General features: G+C 32.3%; 1 long non-coding RNA gene across 1 annotated transcript; it reads right to left on the bottom strand.

The window, feature by feature from the left end:
* Positions 1–1,626: 1,626 nt before the first annotated feature.
* Positions 1,627–9,131, bottom strand: LOC127734255 (uncharacterized). Its single transcript, XR_007997482.1, has 3 exons — positions 9,048–9,131; positions 3,513–3,611; positions 1,627–2,262 (listed from the first exon to the last, which is right to left on the bottom strand). It is a non-coding gene; the product is annotated as an uncharacterized LOC127734255 (long non-coding RNA).
* Between the last annotated feature and the right edge of the window lie 13,528 nt (positions 9,132–22,659).

Here is a 22,659-nt window from a genome sequence, read left to right as displayed (position 1 = left end):
ACAACATATACACACTGCATCTAAGAACCACAGACAACATATACACACTGTATCTAGCAACCACAGACAACATATACCCACTGTATCTAGCAACCACAAACAACATATACACACTGTATCTAGCAACCACAGACATCATATACCCACTGTATCTAGCAACCGCAAACAACATATACACACTGTATCTAGCAACCACAGACAATATACACAGACTGTATCTAAGAACCACAGACACCATATTCACACTGTACCTAAGAACCACAGACAACATATACACACTGCATCTAAGAACCACAGACAACATATACACACTGTATCTAGCAACCACAGACAACATATACACACTGTATCTAGCAACCACAGACAACATATACCCACTGTATCTAGTAACCACAGACAATATACACAGACAACATATACACACTGTATCTAAGAACCACAGACAACATATACACACTGTATCTTAGAACCACAGACAACATTAACAGACTGCATCTAACAACCACAGACAACATATACACACTGTATCTAACAACCACAGACAATAAATGCAGACAGTATCTTATAACTGCACTATTGGTGTGCCTTTCCCAAGTAAGGACACTGAAGTTCAGTGGTTGTTGATGGTTCATGTCTGTCATATTTGTAAATTGATTTGCTATAAGTTAAGACATTAGTTTTCTCAATTGAATTGTTTCATTTTTTTTCATGTCGATGCCTTTTAATGCTGACTATATGGTATGGGTTATTTTTCTCATTGTAGAATTCTGTATGGTTGTCAATAACTGCTAACATCATTTGAACTTTGGTGGATAGTTGTCTCATTGGCAAACATACCATATCTCCTTATTCATATACAGACAATTTATATAGTCTGTATCGAACAACTGCAGACAATGTATATAAACTTTCTTGAAGAACCACAGACAATATATATAGACTGTATATAATAACCACAGCTAACAAATATTTCAGGTTTATATTATTTTCTCTAATTCTTCGTCAATTTATCCCGTTCTGCATCCATTGTATAAAAAAATTTAATCAACGTGTGGTTCGTTTGATCTCAGTTCTTCATTGGTTAAAATCCGATTATGACATCGAATTTTCTTGCTTTCCTCTGAATTTCCTATTGTGACGGCATGAAAAAAGGCGACCATGCCTGATGACGTCAGATAGAAAGAACACATCTTTTTGCAGATCATTCGAAAAGAAGGAATAAGTTTGCCTGCATATTGTTAGAAAATCATTAGAGAAACAGATTCCACCACCAAATCTCGTGTAATACGATATTTATCCACTCTCAACAGTTAAATTTTAAATATTTAAAACGCTCGGCGAGCCTCTCGTTTTAAATTTGAAAATTTAACTGTCTCGAGTGGTTAATATCGTATCACACTCGATGCAGTGGTAGAATCCATATTTATTAGTTGTTTATAAATATGTGTATACTCTGTAAACAACAGAATTGTAACACAAATGTGTTTAATACCTTTGTTTCTGTTATTTCCTGTATTATCTAAAACTAATGTGTTTGTAAATATGCCTTTACGTCAAAATGTGTATTAATATAACAAGTGATGGCCTCATTAAGTATTCAGCTTATATAATCAAAAACTAAAATAGTCCTTTTGCTAATGTCACATATATTCTGATAATTTACAAAATGTAATGGATAATATGTCCTTCACACCTTGGTTCTAGTTATTGGTAAGCATTTCTGAGCAAGTTGTTTCAATTAATGATAATGATTTTTACTCATTATTGAAATATAAGCATAAATATTTACAAACAATCAATGGTATTGATTTTATTGTTATACTCAATTATGCTTCGATAACGATGTAGGTATCATATTCCAAAAGTAGTATACATGTTTACTATTTGTTTAGTTAGTTTTCATATTATCTAAGCAGAATTTCCACCTACCATCTCTTTTATCCAATGAAATTTTAAAAAAAGCTTCAAGAAAATTTTCATGGATAATTTAAATATTACAAAAAAAATTTTAAAATAGGTATTTTTTTCATGTCATTATTATATACTAGACAACTTGTAAATAGTTCTTATAATTAAAGACATCAAAAGTTTATAATTTTCATATACATTTATGTCCAGTGCCTATGAAAAATTTCAATAGTTCATGTATAACAGAATGTTAAAATCTTTTTTTGTTGTTTTGTTCAGTTATTCTGCTCAACCATCTGTGTGCTAACTCCTTGAGGTTTTATGTGAACTTTGACATAGTAGATGTTGAACAACCTGAAATATAAAATTCTTATGTTAGAATGTGTAAGCTCTCATTAATTCTTTTAGAACTTAAACTATAAATTTTCGAAGAAGTCAGACAGAACACATTGCATTTTGAGAAGAAAGTATAGAATTTGGTGCATGAAAGACCTGAAAAGAGCAAACTCTCTACAACTCATTACTGTATAGCAGTTGACCACATTCTGTCAAATAGTTTCTGACGAAAATATCTTTTTTTTCATGCATGATCTTGCAGAATTCATAGAATTGGCAAGCAAGAGGTTTTGTGAGTTGATACATGTCTTTCCATCTTTGTTATTCATGTAAATTAATCATTGAGTGATAGATTTCTCTTAGAAGATATTTAAAGGTCCCAGTGAATAAACTATAAAGAGACTTACAACTATTGTAATTATTCAATTGGTAATAGAACAGATAAATGTTTAAATACCTTGACCAAAAGAAGATGACCCAATGTAAAAGTTCCATTAGGTTTGCAAGAAGATCAATATTACACTCTTGCATAGAATAACATTCTTGTATAAATAAACAAGGGTTTCCTTGCCACATATTTCATAATGTATATATTTTCTTGTGTTAGAAATATATAAAAGAGTAGATTAAGAAATGTCTTTTCTGACCATTGCAACAAGCTGAAAGTGTTTCAAATTGATGATTACATGTGTAAGAAAGTATTAAAACAGGACACTTTTTGTTTATCTTTTAATACAGAAAATTGCCCAAGACACTTCAATTATGTAAAATGGAGGTTGTTGTAAAAGTGTACAAATGGTCAGGATTTCAACCAATATTATAAGCCTAGGAAACATTAATAGCAGGGCCTTGCAGACATAATTTTCAAGCTAAATATTTCATTTGTCACAACAAACATGATCAGAAAAATCTTTTTTGCTGATAAATTGGCTCCAGTTGTTTTTGTGGTTTAATTGTCATGTTTGTATTGATCTGATGAGTTAGGCCATTTATCAGCTGAACATTTTTATTTGTTCTTTAATGGGATTGCTCATTGTTGAAGGCTGTACAATGACCTTAAGTTCCTTACCTTTATGTCAATTAGTCTCTGGTGGCAATCATACCACATCTTTTTATTTTTATACCTATGTTTCCAATCCAAAAACCTATGGATTAATTCATAGAGAAAAAGGGAATTTTTAATTTTAAATGATGGGGTTCAAAATTAATGCATGGGGCACTTACCAAATATAAAAATAAAACAATATTTATATTGTCTATATACATACCAGTATCTAATACATCTGGTGTGACATTACAGAGTGTGTCCAAAACCTTTACAATGTGATTTGTTAACTAAGAATGAATGCACCAAGTCTCCTGGAACTCTGTAGACAGAAAATTATTGAATTCAATTTAACAATTATTACAGGTAATGTATAAGCTAAATGTATTGTCTATGGTTGTTACATTTGGATTTATATACTGTCTATGGTTCTAAGATACAGGCTATATGTATTGTCTATGGTTCTTAGGTTCAGTCTATATGTATTGTCTATGGTTCTTAAAAATGGTACATATGTATTGTCTATGGTTCTTAGATATGGTTTTTAGGTTCAGTCTATATGCATTGTCTATGGTTCTAAGATACAGGCTATATGCATTGTCTATGGTTCTAAGATACAGGCTATATGTATTGTCTATGGTTCTTAGGTTCAGTCTATATGTATTGTCTATGGTTCTTAGAAATGGTACATATGTATTGTCTATGGTTCTTAGATATGGTTTTTAGGTTCAGTCTATATGCATTGTCTATGGTTCTAAGATACAGGCTATATGCATTGTCTATGGTTCTAAGATACAGGCTATATGTATTGTCTATGGTTCTTAGGTTCAGTCTATATGCATTTTCTATGGTTCTTATATTTGGTCTATATGCATTGTCTATGGTTCTTAGGTTCAGTCTATATGCATTGTCTATGGTTCTTATATTTGGTCTATATGCATTGTCTATGGTTCATAGGTTCAGTCTATATGCATTGTCTATGGTTCTTAAGTTTGGTCTATATGCATTGTCTATGGTTCTTAGGTTCAGTCTATATGCATTGTCTATGGTTCTTAGGTTCAGTCTATATGCATTGTCTATGGTTCTTATATTTGGTCTATATGCATTGTCTATGGTTCTTAGGTTCAGTCTATATGCCTTGTCTATGGTTCTTATATTTGGTCTATATGCATTGTCTATTGTTCTTAGGTTCAGTCTATATGCATTGTCTATGGTTCTTAAGTTTGGTCTATATGCATTGTCTATGGTTCTTAGGTTCAGTCTATATGCATTGTCTATGGTTCTTAGATATAGGCTATGTGTATTGCCTATGGTTTTAAGGTATAGTCTATAGGTATTGTTTATGGTTCTAAGTTATAGGCTATATGCATTGTCTATGGTTCCAAGTTATAGGCTATATGTATTGTCTATGGTTCTTAGGTAGAGTCTATGTGCATTGTCTAAGGTACTCAGATATGGTCCATATGCATTGTCTATGGTTCTTACGTTCGGTCTATATGCATCGTCTATGGTTCTTAGGTTCAGTCTATATGCATTGCCTATGGTTCTTATGTTCAATTTATATGTATTGTCTATGGTGCTTAAGTACAGTCTGTATGCATTGTCTATAGTTCTTAGATATAGGCTATATGTATTGTCCATGGTTCTTATGTTCAGTCTATATGTTTTGTTGATGGTTCTTAGGTACAGTCTATTTGTATTGTCTATTGTTCTTATGTATATAGATATAGGAAGATGTGTTCCAATGAGACAACTCTCCATCCAAGTTACAATTTATAAAAGTAAACCATTATAGGTCAAAGTACGGCCTTCAACACGGGACTATATGTATTGTCTATGGTTCTTAGATATAGGCTATATGTATTGTCTATGGTTCTTAGGTACAGTTTATATGTATTGTCTATGGTTCTTAGGTTCAGTCTGTATGTATATTCTATGGTTCTTAGATATAGCCTATATGTATTGTCTATGGTTCTTAGGTACAGTCTATATGTATTGTCTATGGTTCTTAGGTTCAGTCTGTATGTATATTCTATGGTTCTTAGATATAGGCTATATGTATTGTCTATGGTTCTAAGGTAGTCTATATGTATTGTCTATGGTTCTTAGATATAGGCTATATGTATTGTTTATGGTTCTTAGGTTCAGTCTGTATGTATAGTCTATGGTTCTTAGATATGGTCTATATGTATTGTTTATGGTTCTTAGGTACAGACCGTACAGTCTATTTGTATTGTCTATGGTTCTTAGGTTTTGTCTACGTGTATTGTCTATGGTTCTTAGGTATAGTCTATATGTATTGTCTATGGTTCTTAGATATAGGCAATATGTATTGTCTATGGTTCTTATGTATAGAGTTTTTATGTATTGTCTATGGTTCTTAGGTTCAGTCTGCATGTACAGTCTAGTGTTCTTAGATATAGGCTATATGTATTATCTATGTTTCTAAGGTACAGTCTATATGTATTATCTATGGTTTTTAGGTACAGTCTATATGTATTGTCTATGGTTATTAGGTACAGTCTATATACATATATTATGTGTTGTGTATAGTTCGTAGGTTCAGTCTATATGTATTGTCTGTGGTTCTTAGGTAGAGTCTATATGTATTGTCTATGGTTCTTAGGTTCCATCTACAGTCAAGGATATAACTCTATAGGATTATTAGAGAAAAATAACATATATTTGTTATTGTGGACTTAAAAATCAAAGAACTGTGATAACATATGTTTGTTACATGTTTCAAAGGGACAATATACATATTTAGTTTTGTTAAAATGTTTACAAGTTCTATCGATATTACTCTTGTCCTATGTATACACAACTATAGAAAGATATAACAGTTCATAGTTTGCCAAACATGCATAGTACATCTATGTAACTTGTTATTACAGAAAAAATATGCCTGTAATAACTATTTAAAAGGGTGTTATTACAGCTTCTCTACATCACTCCAAAGCATTTGCTCAGACATACATCAGGCTTAATTACAATGTTTTTAAGTTTATTGTAAGAAATAAGGATCAGAGCATGTAATGAGGTTCTCTGCAAGCTTCCCAGTAATTCCCAAGTGTCTCATATAATAAGTCACATGCTTTTAATATCTAAGCCTTGTTATTACAGCTAAGTTTATCCCTTAAAAGCCTCATCACATTGATTTTACATGGTTTATGAAAATAAAAAAATCAGTTTTCAAGGCTATGCATTTAGTTTTTCCACAAAGTTTCAAGAGTTCCCTAGAGCCCACTAAATATTAAAATGTTTATGATTTATTTTACTAATCACAAACATATGTTCTCACAGATTTAGACAATTAAAGGATTAAAGAGTAGACAACTCATGAAAGTATCTGTAATAACACATGCAAGATATTTTCTGGAATAACCCTGTAGAGTTATATGCCTGACTGGTCTATATGTATTGTCTTTGGGTCTAGATAAAGGATATATGTATAATGTATTGTCTTTTGAGTCTAGATAAAGGATATATGTATTATGCTTGTCTATGGTTCTTAGGTTCAATCTATATGTACTATGTATTGTCTATGGTTCTTAGGTTCAGTCTATATATATTGTCTGTGGTTCTTAGGTAGAGTCTATATGTATAGTTTAGGGTTCTTAGGTTTAGTTTATATGTATTGTCTATGGTTCTTAGATAAAGGATATATGCATGATATGTTTTGTCTATGGTTCTTAGGTTCAGTCTATATGTATTATGTATTGTCTATGGTTCTTAGGTTCAGTCTATATGTATTATGTATTGTCTATGGTTCTTAGGTACAGTCTATATGTATTGTCTGTGGTTCTTAGGTAGAGTATATATGTATAGTCTATGGTTCTTAGGTTTAGTTTATATGTATTATCTATTGTTCTTCGATAAAGGATATATGCATGATATGTTTTGTCTATGGTTCTTAGTTTCAGTCTATATGTATAGTACATTGTTGTTAGAAATAGGCTGTATATATTGTCTATAATTCTTAGATATAAGCTTATTATGTTGTCTATGGTGTTTAAGTATAGTCTACAGTATATATGTATTTTCTATGGTTCTTAGATATAGGCTTTATATATTTTTCTATGGTTCTTATATTGAGGGTATATGTATTGTTTATGATTCTTAGGTTTATGTTAAAAGTTTTTTCTATATGGTTCTTAGGTTCAGGTTATAAGTTTTGTTTATATGGTTCTTAGGTACAGTCTAAATGACATGTATGTATTGTTTTGTTGATATGGTTCTTAGGTACAGGCTTGATATAAGTATTGCAATTACATTGCAGTGATCAAACTATTTAACTATTTAATGATCAACCTATTTAATAACATGATCATGAATTTTTAGGGCAGAAATCAAAACTATTGGCATGATTAAACAAGGTTATAAAAGACAATAATTGACCAATCAATTTGAAGTGATGATTAAACCCTGTAATCACATTATCATCAAAGGCAGATTTAGAGGGAGCAGGGAGCTTCATATATGATAAATGTATAGACTTTATAAACGTATTGCTCTAAATGTTGGTTTACCATAAGGCCTCTACCCCTTTTTCAAAATCCTGGATCATGTACAATAAGGGGAATAATCAAATGATTAACATGATCAAAGTGTGATATAACATTATCTAATCTATCATGAATATCAAGGGCAACAATCAAACCTTACATTAGATAATTATGAATATTAAGGACAATAATCAAAAATATGTAATCAGATAATCATGAAAAGTAAGGGAAATAATCAAATGATCATCACGGTCAAACTGTGTATTTAGATAATCATGAATTTTTATGGCAATAATCAAACAATCATCATGGCCTAACTGTTTAATCATGATTATCAAGGGCAATAATCAGACGATCATCACGGCCTAACTGTTTAGTCATATGATCATGATTATCAAGGGCAATACTCAGACAATCATCACAGCCTAACTGTTTAATCATATGATCATGATTATCAAGGGAAATAATCAGACGATCATCACAGCCTAACTGTTTATTCATATGGTTATGAATACAAAGGGCAATAATCAAACAATCATCATGGCCTAACTGTTTAATCATATGATACTGATTATCAAGGGCAATAATCAGACGATCATCACGGCCGAACTGTTTAATCATATGATCAAGATTATCAACGGCAATAATCAGAAAATGATCACAGCCGAACTGTTTAATCATATGATCATGATTATAATGGGCAATAATCAGACGATCATCACAGCCTAACTGTTTAATCATATGGTTATGAATACTAATTAAGTGGGTCTCATTAGGGTCTAAGCGTGACCCGGTATTGGCTGATTTTTTTAAGCATGACACGTGATGGTCGAATAATTAAGCTTAAAAACAGGAAATGAAGTCCGGCAGGACACAGGAAATTACATGCGCTATTATGGCAATGAGAAGAGGGATACAGGATTCTCAATAAACAATAAGTGGGATCCAGGATCAGAACCCCCCCCCCACCCCCCCCCCCCCAAAAAAAAAAATGAGACCCCCTATACTAAGGGCAATAATAAAAAAAATCATAGGGGCATAACTGTGTAAACATATAATAATGAATATGAGTATCTCTTACTATCAACATGCTCACACCACTCATTACGACATTAGTTATAGACTTATACTGAGAACTTTTAAGTTTATAAATCCAAGGTTGGACCAAATCCTGATATTTTGGCCTTAATGTTTAAAACAAAGGTATGTTTGTTATTTGGTCGTAAACATGCAATTTTTGTTTTAGTGTTTACCCTTTTCCGCATCTTTAGGACTTCTTGCCCGTCAATTAACAGCAGTATAACTATAACGTGAAATCGAAACAGAAAGTACACTTCGGAAACTCTTTTTTTCGTACAATGAATCCGAGTTACATTGGGAACCAATCGTATGATAGATAACAAAAATGAAAAATAAATAAGCCAATCAGAGCGTGGTCCATATCGTGGTTTTTAGATCGTAAGAACCCCAACTATTATACCTCATAAATGTTGAAAATATGCCGCACAGCCCTATATTTTGACCTTTGAAAAAAAATTGTAATACATATGAACTTTCCATTCTAGGATATATTTTTTTACGAAAATTCATAGTAAAAGTGGCACAGTTTTAGCCGTAAAAGGAGTTCCTATGGGAAACTGCATTGTCTATATTTACAGAAGTGCAACCTATATGGGTTAGATAATCACCAATATGTATAGGTTTCATAACGAGTGAGAATAGGATATCGCTTGATATCAACTCAAGTTACGTATTTGTTCCGGACCATATATTTGGACCCTACGCGTATGGTCATGACCATATACGTAATATACTCATATGGTCCGACTTTACGCGTATGTTCACACCATATGAGAATGTTCTCGTTTGTTTATTAACGGACCGGACCATATTAGTATTTAGACCATATAAGTATTTTTGAATAAATTGTAACTTCCTTCGATGGACAAAACAAAACAAACTAATACTTTATTTGCCAATCACGGCGCCCAAAATGAGCAGAATAATTACAATTATTATATAAGTTGCAAACATAATATAAAAGTAAATTAAAAATAGGTTAAACAAATTATATAATATAATTAGTTTTGATTTAATTGATCAACATATAATATCAAAGTAAATGAATAAGTAACTTGTAATAATAAAAATATATAATATGACCCATTGTTTGTTATTCTGGACCCTTTACTGGACAGCACACCTCATAGTATAATCATTATTGATTAAATGTAAATAACAACTAACGTAAATGCATATATGATCATATATATCTATAACTCTATATAAAGAAATCTAATTTATTATTGTATTTCTGTTTTTATTTAAAACCTCTAATAATTGACAAATTATTGTCAAAACGTTTTTATCTTCATTTCCCATTAACAATAAAGAGATTTGTTATCAAGTTTTGAAATATTTTTATTTTTAAAAAATATTTTGCTAAGAAAGGGATTTCTAACATTAACCAAAGCTTTACATGCTAAAAGAAAATGCATTTCACCTTCTATTTCCTCATTACAGAGTTTGCATATTCTATTTTCTAGTTTTATATTAAAGAAACGACCTTTTTTTTCTATTTCAAGTTTGTGAGCTCCAATTCTCAAGCTTGTTACTGTGACTTGACTGATAGTGTGGCTCTCCACCTATTGCAACTTATTCAAAATTCTGACCAAGTTGCAATTTGTTTTATAAAACCAAACTGTTCAACTGGTCAGATTTTATATAGCAATTTTTATAGCAATTCAAATTACTACCTATCACCTTTAGCATGACAATAACAATAAAATTTCTATACAAACTGTTAGACTGATTCTTCATAATAACATTGAAGTGGAATTAAAGTCTTATAGGATTGTAAGTATGCTTTATTTTATCACCTTGCACTTTCACGACTTGACTGAGGTTTTCTACAGCAGTTTGTTCAAATTTCTGACCATTTGAACAGTTTGGATTTATAAAACAAATTGCAATTTGGTCAGAATTTTGAATAAGTTGCAATAGGTGGAGAGCAACACTAACAGTCAAGTCACAGTAAAACACATTTTTGATGATATGGTAATTTCAATAAGTATGGCTCAAAATTAAAGTTTGGTTTGAATAACCGATAAGTTCTTAGTTTATTTCCAGAGGTCTTATTTTGTCTTTTATCATTAAATAATTTTTGCTTCCATATGTTACAATATGGACTTTTTTCTTTTTTTCCCCGGTGTTTAGTTTATTTTTCTTTTAGGGAAAACTTCTTCTAATTTTTACTTATTTTCACTTAACTGATATGCTTGTGTTCCTACCTAAACGATCTTACATTACCCAGTTGTTAAGTAGTTTATACATGCTGCCCCTTTATTTATATATATATATATATATATATATATATATAAACAAGTCTAAATTAAAAACAACGTTCAAACCTATGATTGCGTTGGATAAAAACCGCAATTTTTATACGTGTGCATGCAAAACAAATTTCTTGGTAGAGGGGTCTAAATACAGCACAAACAACATTTTCCAAAAGACCAAATGAGTGAAAAAGTATATCTTAACAAAACGCATTTGACTAGCAGGTCGAACAACTGATGTTCTTAAACTCTGCTAACTGCCATTGGCGATTGCCAAATAAACGGATCACAAGATGTAACAAAATAGATCTTATTATTAATTTATTACCAAACAGAAAACAATAAACTTGCGGAAAAGATGGTATACCGCAAACGTGAGGTGCAAAAATTTGTACACCATATCCGGATTTCGACAATTAATGTCTCTCTCTCTCTCTCTCTCTCTCTCTCTCTCTCTCTCTCTCTCTATATATATATATGAATAGAGGGATAGCACGTAGAAACTGCTATTATTGTAGGATCGTATGAATAGGAGCAATAACACATTAAATAACTAGAATAATTTGAAATATTTGAGGAAATTTAATTTACACCAAAATGAAGAAAAGAGGTTCAATGCTCCAAGTGCCTCTGAGTAAAACAGGTGAAATGTGTGTGCTTAGAATGGATTTGGATCGTGAAAATATGAAATAGCGACAATGAATTTGAAAAAGCTATACAATCATAATTTTTTCTCACAGTGATTCTGAGGTATTAATAATCTTTCAAAATTAGGTAATTAAAGCTTACATCGTGTACATTGTAAGCTTCGAAATCATTTGATTAGTTGTACATGTATATCTATCATAATAGTAATGTACATGCAATACAATGATGTATAAGAAGCATGAATTGTTAAAAGTTTTTCATGACTTGCTCTTAAAAGTTGTTTTATACCTAAATAATGTGATTTTATCCTGATATTCTAAGTTGTAAAGCTGCATAATAGTATCTCTCTGCGAAATGTATTTTATTGCACGACATTATTGTAATGATGATTAGGGGTGAAATTAATATCATAAACGAGCCATACGCAATACGTTTTGATTGTTCGTCTGTTAGAAACAGGTTACGCATTGTGTAATTCCTACATTGAAACATCTCTTTGGCCGATAAAGAGGCTCTTATTTCGATATTTAATTATATAAGAAAACTCCATAAAGTTATTGTCATTATTCTATAACAATTTTGGTACTATAATTTTATCATATGAAATGCATTTCTTTTTCAGTGAAGTGAAAGACAGAGTATGAAAAACACGTTTCTGTACTCGAGTTTGAGCTTGTATGTTTTTATGTATAACATATATTATATGAAATCTAATATAGTTATCATAGATTTTATGAAAGTGAGTATAAACTGTTTCCTTGAAAAGGATATTTTTCCAGTTAGAAGCTTAATACAGTGTGCTAGAAAATGTGCAGCACAGAATGAATGCGATGGTTTTCAGTTACATTCACTTCTGAATACCTTAGAAACGGGCAGCTGTTTGGAAAACGAAGAATGTGACGGAGGTAATGCAACAGCAGAGTGCGTTTTTCTCCTCAGATCAGAATTCTTAGAGGCTCAACAATACCAAGAAAATACTGTTATTATTGCCAAACATGGAAGAATTAAACCACAGGTTAGTGTCTTAATATCGAACAAGGAAGTCGTAAGTATCATAGACATTTAATGTTTGTCCATAAAATATCTTGAATTAAATGTCTAAATGTATACATAAAATTCAAATACAGTATGAAAATCATAAATACCAATGGGTTATTAGGTTTTTTTTTTCCAGGCACCTTTAATAGAATGACATGTATATGAAAGGCTAACATCCTGTACGTTCCTAGTAGAAAAAAGACAAATATATACATTTTTGGGGCCCTTTATAGCTTGCTGTTCGTTGTGAGCCAGGGCTCAGTGTTGAAGGCCGTACTTTGACCTATAATGGTTTACTTTTACAAATTGTGACTTGGATGGAGGGTTGTCTCATTGGCACTCATACCACATCTTCTTATATATATATACATAGTAAGTAGACATCGTAGGCATCAACTTTTAACTGTTCATGAGGAAAATAGAAATGCAAAACAAAAACAATTTTTAAAGCCAAGAACATTGTGTGGTCTTTTTGGATAAAAAAATCAAAATTGCATATTTTCTCGGTCTAAATGATAATATCATTGATTTCAAACCACAATTATCTAAACCCTAATACAAACCATAATCAATGATCACCAGGTTAACTCAGAAATTATTTTAAACGGAGATATCATCACACTACCGTTCATCTTAAGGTTTTTTAAACCCTCCAAAAACAACAGTAAGCATAATTTACTATGTAATTTCAATTTGTTCCGTTATACACATTTAAATTTCATGCAACTATAGTTTGTAACGATATATCTTTTTCGGTCCCCCTTATGAAGAAACTCAAATTATCAGAGGGGGTTTTGTAACCATCAGCTTATACATATACGAGCTAGAAAATCACAAATGTCTTTTATGAAAATGGATATGTTAATAGAGGACTGGTTTTTTAAATTAAAAAAACGAGTATATTCAACGTATATAATGTTCTTAAAAAACCTGAGCTTCCATACTTTACTAAAAACCACACTCTTTCTTGGAACTACAAAAGGCCTAGCAAAAATATAATTTTCAACAACGTACTAGATCGATAGTTAATTGATTTTCTAGAGATAGGAATTGAAATATCGCCCACCTCCTAAAATTAACTGTCATCAATGACTCTTTTCTTCTTGATTGTGATCATCAGTTCAAAGTTTATTCAAACCTTTAACATCTACAGACGAACATATTGTTGATGAAGACAACTGAAAATAGAACTGAAAGCAGCTACTGAACCCCACAATGTTCGCATGTTTTAACCACCCACCTTCAGTTTCCACCTCCCGTATTTTCCCACTTTTTCTTTTACATATTTTATTTTGTTAAATTCTATTACAATTTGTGGCTAGATCAGATAAAATGTACATTTTGCTATGAATGGTTTTCCCCTAGCTAGACCACTACGACTGGTGGGTCATCTGTCAAAATTTCTTAGAATGTTCAAAGAGCAGTTGATTCATTTGAAGAGCTTATATTGAAGAAAATAATACAACAGTTTATTATTTTTATAATGCTCTGGGTTTCCTGTGGCTAATGTATGAACCTCTGGTTCTGCTGGACTATTTCAGTCTGTGTCATTTTAAAAACATTACTAAATGTAAGAAGTAACAAAATTGTGTACTCTTCACAATTTTAGAATGTAAAAGAATGTTATCCACCACCAACCAAAGAACTGTCACTACCAACCAAAGAACTATCACTACCAACCATACCAACTACGACAAGTTCTGTGTGTAAAATATTTGGCGCAGTTTTCATCAATATGATAAAAGAGATATGGTTATTTTCTGACTTTTGGTTGTATATCTACAATTCATCGGATATGTTAGGCACAGACGATTTTAGAAGGCGGCCAATAAAAGAAGTGTTTACCGATCTACCAGGTCCAGTTACATCCGGGTATTCTAAGGATAACCGAGTTTATTTAATTGTAGGTAAGTATGACTTATTATTTTTTTAAAGATAATAAAATGAAGATAAATGTTTATTCGGAGAAAGTTTACAAATCAATCATCTCTGAAAAAGCAATAGAATACCTTCATGTTCAATGGTTAAACTAGTCCAGAGATATATGGACGAACAAGTTCAGATAAATGTATGAACAACTTCATATCAATGGACAAACAAGTTCAGATAAATAGACAATCAAGTTCAGAAAAATGGAGGAACAAGCTGAAATGCTGGTTATTTCAGTGACTGGTTATCTTCAATATGTATCTGAACTTGGCAAAACACTTTTACGAAGGTGTTGTATAAATTCTGCACTATATGAGACCAATAACAAATAGAACATTCTACTTAAATTTGAAAACCTTTGGTTGGTAGATTGATTTACAAGGAACAAAATAAATTTTATAAGTAAAATGAAAACAAACTGTGCACAAATGTCGAATGTATTCTTATACATGTTATGTCATTAGACAATGGAATTTTTAGGTAAAACCGAGAAATGAAATTGCATCAAATGTATTTTACATTTCGAAAAATAGAGAGAGAACACTTTTAAAAGTGTTATAAACTTTGATGGCCCACTCCATACATCATTACTACAGTTTCAATTTTCATGATATATAACATTGTATAAACAATACCAAAAAAAATAATGCAAAACGTATGAGAATTGATTATATTGAGATTAAAAAAAAAGTTTTTCATATAGAAAGCAGACCAGACTTTATTTCATTTTTAAAAAAGAATTAAAAAAAAAGTACTTTCAGATAAAAATCATATTTTAATATCGAGCGTTTTTTATCGTTGATATTTTCATTAATTCTAATGGTGAGGCGCTAAAAGTTAGAATGATAAGTTGTTCACAATGCACTGGATAAAAAATTTATGAAATCAATTTGTTTCAATTTTATGGTCGATGTTCTGTCATGAAAAATGAAAATAACACTTTATAAATTATAAATTATGGTCACGTGTCATTCTTCATCACCACACTGTTTAAGTCCTGTTGATTTTTATGCTGTCATTCTTCACCACCACACTGTTTAAGTCCTGTTGATTTTTATGCTGTCATTCTTCACCACCACACTGTTTAAGTCCTGTTGATTTTTATGCTGTCATTCTTCACCACCACACTGTTTAAGTCCTGTTGATTTTTATGGTGTCATTCTTCACCACCACACTGTTTAAGTCCTGTTGATTTTTATGCTGTCAACTACTAGTATGTAATTTTAATGGTTTTTCCTAACTTTTGGTATCGATCGATCGATCGTACTTGATTAAGGATAACAAAGGAACGCATGCCACCATCTAGAAGTTTCAGCAATATTCAACCATTGATTGACATAAATTGTAAGCAGCTTTATTAAACTTTCTTCGGCATGCTGTGTTTACGGACACTCACTTTAATGCCTCATGCAAATTTTATCAAACTCATACACAATGCTAGGAACCACAACACACAGACAGAGTTCGAATTTGGGTAGTGAGTTGCTACCTGTTCTGGAGTTATGCCCCTTTTTAACCATGAAAATTGCAAAGCGTGAGCGGGAGTATTCGTGTCCTCATACACATTCTTCTTTTATTTGTGTAGTATTTTGTAGACTTGTTTTTCTTTCGTCGTTTTTGCCATGTTTTGGTCGGTTTATTTTTGACTAATGAGTTTTTACTGAAATCATTTGATTCACGTGAAATATTTCTCAAAATGATGAATATTAGATAAAGGAATACGCTTCTATTTCTCAAATTCATACAAATAATAATAACTTTAATAGTTTGGCAGTTAAATGTAATGCTTACAGTCTTCTAACTAGACAAGTCTTAAAAAATCATAATATCTTAATAGTTTTTTTCTATATAATTAAAATTCACGTTTTCATATTGAAAGTCCGAATAAATCAAGCGTTATTTTCCTTTTCGACACTCTAACGTTCCAAACATTGACATCAGTTTCTCATTATCAAATAGCTGGAAATTCATTAAATAAATAATTAATGTTCATGTGATACCAATTTTGTGAATTTCTTCACGTGGTTAGTGGGAAACCACGAATTTACATACTCTACGAAATACAAACTTTTAGTTACTTTGATAGAAGCAATCGATAAAACTTCGAAATAAATTTCCCTCAAAGTATCATTTTTTCTCCAACCACGAAACTTGATAACAACGAAAATAAATCGACTCGCATTAGCTGAAAATACAAATAGTGTTAGTGCAGCTTGTCTCAGTCTGCGATATCCATTTTATTTTCTCGTGGTATTCTATCTAGACCAGAACTTGTGAACTTTGAACATGATTTAATACGATATACTATCTCCATATGTAACGAGTCTGTTTTATTTTTATTTAGGTTCCAATGTATTTACATACTCTACTTTATGGTATGCTAGTTCAACTAAAAGAGAGACTGTGTATGAACACTTTCGTCCAGATGTGCCCAATAGAATTGATGGTTTGATTGTCAACGGTTCGTCCATTCAGATCTTTTCAAGAAACTACGTTTATGATGCATCTAATGATCATATGGTCATCAGACCATTCCCTAGTAGGAATATGTATAACCCATATAGATCAACGTATAAAAATAACCAACCAAACAGTATAGATGCTGTCACCGGAATTGGGCCGGATACTTTTCTATTCATTAGTAAGCAAAGTTACTATTTGTTTAAGATTAGCACCTTGAAGAAAGATAAACACGCAGGTCTTTGGATTAAAGGAAAACAAAATCTCAAATGTTAGACTGTAATTGTGTTGCAAATAAAGTTTGTTTGTCTTTATTTCCCCTCTTTAATATATCAATTGCCAAGTACAAAAGGTTACCTTATTGCTATGCGTGTATCGAAATGTATTCCATTACGGGTAACTGAATTATGCGTATGCCGTAAAACTCTTTTGTTGTTGATATAAAAATAAGGAGATGAGGTATGATTGCCAATATATCAGATAGTCCGCAATATCCGAAATGATAGCCGGACCCCAAAACCCACATATCATCATCAGCATCATTGCCAATGAGACAACTATCCAGCAAAGTTCAAATTAAGTGGATGTTAGCAATTATAGAAGTACGGCCTTCAACAATGAGAAAAACCCATACCGTATAGTCGGTTATAAAAGGCCCCGACATGAAAAATATGAAACAATTGAATTGAGAAAACTTACGACTCAATTTGTAAACAATTTACGAAAAACAAATATGACAGACATGAACCAACGACAACCACTGAACTACAGGCTCCTGACTTGGGACAGGCACATAAAGAATGTGGCGGGGTTAACATGTTTGTGAGCGCTCAACCCTCCCCTAACCTGGGACAGTGGTGTAACAGCACAACATAAGAACAAACTATAAAAATCAGTTGAAAAAGGCTTAACTCATCAGATCGATACAAAGTAGTAGTACCGTAAAAGTGCATATGTGTATAACAAAACTATTTAGTAAGATTTTAATTTACTGATAACAAAATCAATATTTATACCAATAAAACAATATTCAAAGATATAATTACAGTGTTGACTTGGTAACCTTTATGAATTTATTTAAAGGATTGATAAGTTTTCCCAGATCGTATATAAATTTACATAGATTACGCTCATTGAAATCCAAAACGACACTACAGACACGGGCATAACGAAGGAGTTGGGACACCGCAAGATGGTGCCAGAGGAACATCACCGTCCAAAAAAGGAAAATTAACAATAGGGAAAGAAAAATCACCCCTTTTGTCGTAAATTTTTGTGTAGAGTTTCTGGTGTAAAACTGAAATGTCTAAATCTAGGAAAGGACACCTATTGCTGTTGATATTTGATTTATTTAAAGTAAGTTCCTGTGGGTAAATTGCTGTGGTATATTTAGAGAATTCTTGATTATTTAACGAAAAAATATCATCAAGATAACGGTAAGTGTTGTTGAATGTATCAATTAAATGGAATTTAGACGGGTCTATACTGAGTTTGGCCAAAAACTGTGATTCATAACAGTACAGGTCTGAGCAACAAGTCTGCTATTAAAGGGGCACAATTGGTGCTCATAGGAATACCTACAATCTGTCGATAAACTTTATTGTCGAAACGTACATAAATGTTGTCAAGGAGAAAATGTATGGCTTTAATCATCTCATCACACCTCCGAGTTGGGTACTCAAACTACCCTCATGTATGATGTAAGTAAAAATATGGAACAGACTTAGCTGTATCTGTGTTATCCTTCAGACTAACTTGTATCTGTGTTATCCTTCAGACTTGGGTGTATCTGTGTTATCCTTCAGACTTACCTGTATCTGTGTTATCCTTCAGACTTAGCTGTATCCGTGTTATCCTTCAGACTTAGCTGTATCTGTGTTATCCTTCAGACTTACCTGTATCTGTGTTATCCTTCAGACTTGGGTGTATCTGTGTTATCCTTCAAACTTAGCTGTATCCGTGTTATCCTTCAGACTTAGCTGTATCCGTGTTATCCTTCAGACTTAGCTGTATCCATGTTATCCTTCAGACTAATGTGTATCCGTGTTATCCTTCAGACTTATGTATCTGTGTTATCATTCAGACTTAGCTGTATCTGTGTAATCCTTCAGACTATGGTGTATCTGTGTTATCCTTCAGACTAAGTTGTATCCGTGTTATCCTTCAGACTTATGTATCTGTGTTATCATTCCGACTTAGCTGTATCTGTGTAATCCTTCAGACTTAGGTGTATCTGTGTTATCCTTCAGACAAAGTTGTATCTGTGTTATCTGTATCTGTGTTATCTTTCAGATTTAGGTGTATCTGTGTTATCCTTCAGACTGAGGTGTATCTTTGTTATCCTTCGGAATAAGGTGTATCTGTGCTATCCTTCCGACTAAGTTGTATCTGTGTTATCCTTCAGACTTACCTGTATCTGTGTTATCCTTCAGACTTAGGTGTATCTGTGTTATCCTTCAAACTTAGCTGTATCCGTGTTATCCTTCAGACTTATCTGTTTCCGTGTTATCCTTAAGACTTAGCTGTATCCGTGTTATCCTTCAGACTTAGGTGTATCCGTGTTATCCTTCAGACCTATGTATCTGTGTTATCATTCAGACTTCAGGAATCTGATGTTCAGTAGTTGTCGTTTGTTGATGTGGTTCATAAGTGTTTCTCGTTTCTCGTTTTTTATATAGATTAGACCGTTGGTTTTCCCGTTTGAATGGTTTTACACTAGTAATTCTGGGGGCCCTTTATAGCTTACTGTTCGGTGTGAGCCAAGGCTCAGTGTTGAAGACCGTACTGTGACCTATAATGGTTTACTTTTATAAATTTTGACTTGGATGGAGAGTTGTCTCATTGGCACTCATACCACATCTTCTTATATTTATTAGCTGTATCTGTGTAATCCTTCAGACTTAGGTGTATCTGTGTTATCCTTCAGTCTAAGTTGTATCCGTGTTATCCTTCAGACTGAAGTGTATCTGTGTTATCCTTCAGACTAAGTTGTATATGTGTTATCCTTCAGACTTACCTGTATCTGTGTTATCCTTCAGACTTAGGTGTATCTGTGTTATCATTCAGACAGGTGTATCTGTGTTATCCTTCAGACTTAGCTGTATCCGTGTTATCCTTCAGACTTAGCTATATCCGTATTATCCTTCAGACTTAGCTATATCCGTGTTATCCTTCAGACTTAGCTATATCCGTTTTATCCTTCAGACTTAGCTATATCTGTGTTATCCTTCAGACTTAGGTGTATCTGTGTTATCTGTATCTGTGTTATCCTTCAGACTTAGCTGTATCTGTGTTATCCTTCCGACTTAGGTGTATCTGTGTTATTCTTCAGACTTAGCTGTATCTGTGTTATCCTTCAGACTTAGGTGTATCTGTGTTATCCTTCAGACTTAGCTGTATCTGTGTTATCCTTCAGACTTAGGTGTATCTGTGTTATCCTTCAGACTTAGCTGTATCCGTTTTATCCTTCAGACTTAGCCGTATCCGTGTTATCCTTCATTTCAATGACATACATGTATATGTGATCAACATAGTAACGTTAACCAAACTTAGAATAATTCAATGAGAAGAAATCCTACATGTAGAAAAACAAAGCTAAAGGTTAAAATTTGTCTTGAGAAGCTTCAGTATAAGGAATAAAGGAACAAGTCGGTAGAAGAACATATTTAATTTCCAAAGAAATGCTTACTGTTTGTTGAATAATTAGTACACCAAACGTAATAAATATTTTGTCAATCAAAAATTACTTTGTATCTTGAAGATGTCAGTTGCACAACACTTTTTTTTTTTTAAATAAGAAGGTTACTTTAACAAATTGTGAGTTAGGGAATACTTAGTGTACAGAAGTCAGATGTTGTGTTTTGTGCAAGGAGAGGGGCTTAGTGTGTATGCACTCTCAAACTTTCCAACATTCCGGATTGGATTTTATTGAAGGGGAATTTCCCCCCAATGAAAGTTGTTGAACTGACTCTTGACATCCTCCATTCTATAAACTTTATTATAGTACACAAAAGGGAATCTAAATGGCATTTAAGCACGCATTTACTCACTCAAAACTATAATAATAGACTATACTAGAATTTAGTTTAAAACACTTATGACAAGTTTAAGAGGTACAATATGAGATCTTGTGTGTCCTACATGAAGATTTTCGGAAGATGGAACCTATGGATCTCTGGATTTTTAGTGGAGCATTAGGAGGACCAGAAATATAACATTGGTCCTAAGGACACTTGTTATTGAATGTCAATTCAGTTTGGTGACGGAAGAAGCAGTTCTTCATTCCAGAAGTACATAAAACAGACCTATAATACCAGGATTTCCTCTTTAGTAAATGTGAATGGTCAATATATACTGTGCTTATCAAAAAGCTAATATGATGTGATGTGCACACAAAAATACTGTTTAAGGCTTTGTTTGTGATCACATTGAGACAGGACAGGTTTTCAGCAACATTTTTGGTCTTGGAAGATACATGAAGCATGATTGTTCATTATTTTTTGTTAATTATAATTTGTATCAACGACGTCATTGCCGTAACCCATTTGTAAAAAGTATTGCAGCTTCTTTTCCAAGTTTGCTCATTGTTTGGCACAATCCTTGACAGAATCGATATTTAGTATTTTGAAGTTGTGTGTCCAGTGTGTGGATTGAATTTCACAGTATTTCGACCCTAAACCAAATTATGTCCCTATAATTTTCATCGATGTTTGGTTCAAAGTCTATGTTTCTATTGACTAATTGTTGCTTGCTTAACGCCTTGCTCCAAATATTTCTTGCATATTTAGGAGGTGAACTAATTGATAATTAAAATACAATTGGTAAGTTCTGCAACGTAGCCAATCCGGAATGAAAGGCATCAAATTTTGATTGTCGCAGGAAACTTGATGAGTTTGTTACAAAGGGTGAGACTTTTGCCTTGCAATTGGCCCCCTACGACAACTTAGAATTATTTAACTTACATAGCTTACACAAGCCTGACATGGTATCAAATTTAACGTCTCTATTCAGATCGAACGTGGCTGCGTATTTATGCATACCGTAAATTCAAACGGATGTTCCATGTTTCAAAACGTGTAAATAAAATAACTTGACATCTAGCACTATCACAAAACTTTGGAACTTACAGTAATTTTCAGCAAATTTTACATCTTTCCAGCTAACAATCCCAGATTTAGTAACGGAAGGTATTTTTTTTTATTATTTGTCACAATAACATAACAAACACAGAAAGTAATGAATGAGGGAGTTTAAAGTTTTTAAGCGATGATAAATCATGTTACTTTTCTCAACACTTTTAAGTGAGAAAATATCGAGAAAAGAAGATACATTTACCAATCTTTTCCATGCCATTCAAAATATTATAAAGTGACAACCCCTCATTCCAAAATAAACTTGATAAACCTTGTAAAGAAATAAGATAGTTGTCTAATTGAAATTTTAACTTCATTAA

Source organism: Mytilus californianus, unplaced genomic scaffold, assembly GCF_021869535.1.
Source record: "Mytilus californianus isolate M0D057914Y unplaced genomic scaffold, xbMytCali1.0.p SCAF_3, whole genome shotgun sequence".
In the NCBI taxonomy this organism is placed as follows: domain Eukaryota; kingdom Metazoa; phylum Mollusca; class Bivalvia; order Mytilida; family Mytilidae; genus Mytilus; species Mytilus californianus.
The sequence above is the reverse complement of the archived record's forward strand: the minus strand, read 5'-3'. Positions and strand labels throughout refer to the sequence as shown.